Source organism: Pinus tabuliformis, chromosome Q, assembly GCF_031772625.1.
Source record: "Pinus tabuliformis cultivar Carrire ecotype Pingquan chromosome Q, CPIR1, whole genome shotgun sequence".
NCBI classification, from domain to species: Eukaryota; Viridiplantae; Streptophyta; class Pinopsida; order Pinales; family Pinaceae; genus Pinus; species Pinus tabuliformis.
Window position 1 is genome coordinate 277,213,773 of NC_142296.1, and position 6,555 is coordinate 277,220,327.

The window sequence follows — 6,555 nt, forward strand, 5'->3', positions numbered from 1 at the left end:
CCTGGCTCTAGCTCAATGCTATGGTCCCCTGCACGCCTTGGTGGAAGTGCTTGCGACAACTTATTAGGCATCAAATCTACATACTTGTCCAATACATCGGAAATCTCAGTTGGAATAGGTGTCCCCACTCTATCATCGCTTTCAACTCCCTTGATGACTGTTGCATATGTCTCCACATATGAATCCTGCATTGCCTTACTCATACTTAGTGAAGAAACATGTTGCACCTTTACTTCCTTCCTTTGCTTATGAGTCGGCAAAGTCCAAGTTCGTGAGTCTCCAATCAACATAACCTCCTCGCAGAATGGGACAATAATTGCCTTATTTCCCTTCATAAAATCCTACCCCAATATCATATCAAAGTCATTCATCTCCATCGCCGGGAAGTCCAATCGACCTTTCTAGTCTCCAATTCGGATTGGCACTTCATCTGCCAACCCTGACACTTTAGCCTTTGAGTTCACTACCTTGACCTCCACATTAGTTGGAACAATCTGCAACCAAACTTCTTTTTCCAACCTCGTCGTCATAAATTTATGTGTGGCACCCGTGTCCACCAAAGCTTGGATGGTTTTTCCATGAACCTCCAAGTCAAGAAATGCCAAACTATGAATCCAAGATTTCTTTTGCACAAAAACTTCAGACTGCATACATACCTAGTCTCTGCATTTTGTTGTTGTACTGGCTCCGATACCATATGTCACAACCCCAATTCCTTTTTCCCAAATTGGGTCATGTGTAGCACCGACCAAATCACTCCAACCATCATTTTCCTTTGCGTTTTCCGGACTATGCCTACTTATCCTTTCTTTCATTATTATTGAACAGTTATGTGTGGAAATACATAACAAAATGGTCACAACACTTCAATTATGTAAGAGACACATTATTCTTCAATATAAACATCTTTATATAAATTTTTGAATAATTTACAACTTGTTGGGTAGACTATGTCTCAACTCGTTTTCATAAGTTTACGACTTCTCTAGTTTTGTTGCCCGTTAGTTTGCATGCTTTGCTGCACGACCAGACCACAACTCGCCCTTCGTGTCACCCTGCCCGTGTCTTGGCTCTCGACCCAGCCGTGTACCGTGGTCCAACTGCTCGCCTACATCGTTAAGGCCTACAACACACCCATGCCACTCAAACTCTACACCCACGCTTGTCTGCCCTTTGATACACTTACGCCTTCCCAACACTGCGTCGAACTGTCACCCGGTTCTATCATGCGATGAGTCTACGGCTTGCCCAACCTGCGGCTTGTCTGATGCGTGCGCCCACCGAAACTCTGCTATGTCTACCCGACCCGCGGGCTCATCACATCTCGACATTCTATTTTCACCCAATAGCTTGCACTTCTTTGCTTTCTCGCCGGTTTGATGACCCTCCTCTCTAAGTCTCTCTCACGACTTTATATGGATACTAACGTATGGAGGGGGCTACACCTATACCAAGCCGACCCTTACTTCCATTGTAGCACACCCCTTCATATCGTGTCGGCCTGCCCCCATCAACTTGGCCATCGCCCTATAAACTCTCGGTCGCACCTTGTCCAACACTTAGCTGATTTTCTTATTTTCGCCTCTCGCTCTGCATGTTGACTTCTCTCGGTGCGCACCCAACTGGGGGCTTGACACATGAGTCGCCCCATGTGCTTTCCTGATACGGCTGCTCATTGCACATTTGTGGGCGCGACCGTCACTCGGCGGTTAAACGCGCCCAATTCGTCCAAGGGCGATGGTGATGACTCGAGGGCCTAACAGGTGGGGTGGAAGACCATGTAGCTTTTTTGCCCCCGCCCACCCTAGCGGCCAAACTGGCCCAAGGCGGGGGAGGCTCGATTCTCAGAATTGGGCCTCAGCTTGCCCTCGCCACGTTAGGCTATAATTTTTTATTTTTATTTTTTAGTTTTTATGTGTTTTTTTAATGTTTTTATATATACATATATTAAATTTAATTTAATTCCAATGTTTTTTAATTGTTAAAAAGTAGGTTTAAATTTTTCTTATATTTAATTTTGAATGTTTTTTCTATTTTTTTTAAGTTTTTGAATTTTTTCTTAAATCTTAATATTTTTTATTTATTTATTTTAATTAATTTTTGTAATTTTTTTAGTAATGTTTTTTTTTTGTTTTTATTATTTTTTATGCTTTTAATTTTATTATAATATATTATTTGTTTATTTTAATGTTTTTTTATTTTGTTTGTTTTTATTTTTTTAATTATCTTATATTGTTTTTTATAATTTAATCTTTATTATATATATATATATATGCTTTCATTTTTATTTTTATGCATTAATATTTTTTATTTTGTCATATTTTTTAAAATTTTAATGTTTTAATATATATTTTTTATTTAGTTGTTGTTGTTGTTATTATTATTATTATTATTATTATTTAATGTTTTAATATATATTTTTATTTACTTGTTATTATTATTTCAATTTTTTGTGTTTTTGTTTTTTTTTCAATATTTAATTTTTTGTTTTTTTTTATTTATTTAAATATTTATTGATTATTTTGTTTTATTTTATTCCAAGTGTTTTTCGTACAAAAAATTAGTTTTTATTGGTTTTTACTGCTATTTTTAAAAAATGTTGAAAATTTACCAAAAAAAAAAAAACTTTATTCGAGTATTAACACTTTTCGTTTGTTTTTTTTTTTGGTTTTTTGGTTAGAGTTCTCCTTTTGAGTTTACATGTTTTAATATATATATTTATTTACTTGTTATTATTATTATAGCTTTTTGTGTTTTTGTTTGTTTTTGTTTTTTTCAATATTTTTTTTCATTTTTATTTATTTAAATATTTATTGATTATTTTGTTTCATTTTTTTCCTACATTAACACTTTTTGTTTTCAAGGTGTTTTTCACACAAAAAATTGGTTTTTACTGTCATTTTTAAAAAATGTTGAAAATTTACCATGAAAAAAATAAAAATAAATTATTCCAATATCAACACTTTTCGTTTTCGTGTTGTTTTTTGGGTTTTTTGGCTAGAGTTCTCGTTTTGAGTTTACCGTTTCAAAGTTACATTGTAATATGCATCCAAACAATAATCTTTTTGGTGTTTTGTAGAAAAATATTTATCAGTGGAAAAACAGGGATATAATGTGTAATTGCAAAAAGAAGGATTCTTCTTCCATCATTCTTCTAAGAAGTGGAATGGTCTCCCATGCTTACAAATACTTGCATCTTACTCCATGAACCCATGAGCATGAGAGTGGGAGTGAGACTATAGTGAACAAGTGGTTTTTTTTTGGATAATACAAGGCAACATTGTTTGGTTGTGATAGCGAGTCCATGGTTATGAGGAGCATAAAGGTTGGGAAAAGATAGGAACTCTAAAACCCTTATGTTTGTCATGCAAATTAATTAAAACTAAGACACATATTGTCATCCATATCTCCTAGTGTAAATTTAGTGGCTTGGACATTTCTTTCCTTCATTATTATGCTAGTTGGCATGGATTTTCTAAGGAAGTGGATGCACATATAGGAAATATCTGAGTTCATGTTGTGATGAAGAGTCACATCCACTAGATAAAGTTTTGTTGAGATGCCAAGATAAATATACTTACTAATAATTCATTATATATGTCCAAATTTTGCTCTCTTGAGCATTGTGGGTTGAGTTGAGTAAAAGAGAGAGTTTGTGGATGGTCATTTGTCCCCGTGGCTTCATAACATGATGAATTTGAACTCCAAAGTAGATGCATACATATAAGAGATAATCATTCTTATATAGACATTTTCTTAGACGTTATTCTAAAAAACATAAATATTCATGTCTATTTGGCATCAATATTGTTTAAATATTTGAATTCTATTCAAACATGAATTATGTGCATGGAAAGGAATACAAATATTCATGGAAATGAACACAAGGATGCACTAATATGATAACCATGGTTTCATGGTGCATAATGATATCTCTACATTGTGAAATCAATTGTTATTATTGTTATTCATGGTGGAAATATTGACCAATAAATGAGGATGTTTTGAGAGGTGGTGAAACGGGTACTCTACTACCCGCTAGCTAGGGATCACATCTTGCTAGCTTATTAGTAGAGCTTAACCCCAAGGGTATTGAGGATATTTGACCCCGCGACCTCCCATTAGCGAGATGCTTTAGTGACAAAACTCCACTGATTGAGCTAACCCTCGGGGCTAAACACTCACGCATATATATATATATATATATATATAGATATATATATATATATATATATTTATATAAGAGAAAAGGAAAAGATTGATATCAATATTATTGATTGAAAGAAATAATCAAAAGATTTTCCAAACAATTTTTACTAGAATATCAAGATTGTTGTAACCAAAAAGGTTTGTGAATTTGAATGATGGAATTGAGTGATAAATTAGTAAAAAAAATATCTTTCAATGGAAGAGGGGCTCAAATACTTTGTATTGTAAACTATGTATTGTGAACTATGTATTATTATATGTGAATAATATGAAATTTATAGATGTTGCAGAAGTTGAGAGTGGGAGCTTGCAATTGTTCATATTGCATTCATGTAAGTTTGTTCAATGTCTATCTTTCACTTTGATGAATGGTAATTTTTTTTTTTTTTAACAATTTCTTCAATATATATTAATTAAATATGTAAGTGTTTACAATATTATTTTTGAATAATTTTTTTTTTTTCTCGGTAAATTTATTCTATTCTATTATATACAGGAAAGCATTACAAACATAGAGTCAGATTGCCCAAGGCCGACTGTGGCTCTTTGGACCAGGATTTCTCAGCACAAGACCAGCCCTCGCAGGGGCAGCGCGTCCAGACAGAACTACCTTCATAGTACATCGTAACACGACAGTGTATCCAGACCATACAAAATCATCCCGCGCAGGGGCACCGGAGCAAAAAAATGCATCCCTCGCAGGGGCATCAAAAGACTTATAGCAACATCCCTTACGGGCCATACAAACATAGCCAGAGCAGACATAGACATAAACATAAACCAGAGAGACATAGACATAGACGTAAAACCGAAACAGGACCTGAACAATTATGGAGGACGATAGATTGAACCATTGGAGGTTATTCCTCCGGCTTCTCCTCGACAATTCTGCACCATCCATAATTCTCTCGTTCTTCTGCAGTGGGGAAGGAGTCCCAGTCTTCAACAATGTTCTCCTTGGAAGTCGACGCCTCCTGAGCCTGAGGGCGATTAGGAGTTTGCTCGGGAGCCCCCGCTGGTCTCTCCTCGTCGTCTTCCAAGCTTTCACCTGGGAGCTTCTCCTTACTGCGCGAACCACCTTCACCATCCTGAGTTTCCTCGATGAATAAAACCGAAATGTGTGCATTAATGCGGGGTTTGTCCATCGAGCTGCCGAAAGTGAAGATGGCGGAGCCGAACGCAGGAAGAGGGTCCGGTTCAGAGCTTGGACTGCTCGCGTCCATGAATTGGCTCGCCTGGAGGGGATTGGCCTCTGCCCTTCTGTGGCAGTGATAGCGACAACAGTGGAGATGGGGCTCTGTGACTGGAGGACGAGAAGACCCTCCCCGAGCAGAACCTCGTCGACTGAGCAATCTTTGCCGGGGTCTGACCATCTTTGCAGGAGTACCGGTGGCTTGAAGCAGTGTAGCAATGGAAGACCTTCCCAGCTTGAGACCGCCCCCAACAGAATTGAAGCCGCTCCCAACAGAACAGAGACAACAACCAACAGATTTTCCGGGCTTGAGACAGCCCTCAACGCCTTGGAGGCAGGCCTTAACAGCAAGAGCTGTAGCCTGGATAACAAAATTGCAAGCAGGAACCTGAACTTCGTGATCCCAGCGCTGAGCATGAACCTGCTCCATTCCATCACCCTTCTTAATATCCTCAACATTCCCTCGAAACCTGTTCTCCATTACTGCAATTTGCAGTCGCACCAATTAACCGGACGCTGCATTGAATGACCTTCGCTCTCACCTGAGCTCTAATTCCTCGGCGGCGAGAGACGCATTGAATTCTAAGTTTATGATTGAGGCAGCACATGGCTGGCATGTGGCTCCTCACTGCCACCCGTCCTGTCACCCGCATCTGGGTTTATTTTTGAATAATTACTTAGTCATAAAAAATAAAATATATACTTGAGCTCAAATATTTTGTGGATTTTGTAAATTATTTCTTATGATTTAGTAATCAATCTTTTTCTTGTGTATGAAACATGTAAACTCAACTTAATACACAAGCGATGAATGGTATTATTTTTTTGTTTTAACAATTTCTTCAATATATATTATTTAAGTATGAAAGTATTTACAATATTATTTTTGAATAATTACTTAGTCATAAAAAATAAAATATATACTTGAGCTTAAATATTTTTTGGATTCTGTGAATTATTTCTTATGATCTAGTTACAATCAATCTTTTTCTTGTGTATGAAACATGTAAACTAAATTTAATACACACATGCATATGTGAAATTTAGTAATCAATCTTTTGCTTGTGTATGAAACATGTAAACTCATTTTAATACACACACACACACATATGTAAGACTTCAAGTCATATATTTCCCTTTAAATCGGTACTATA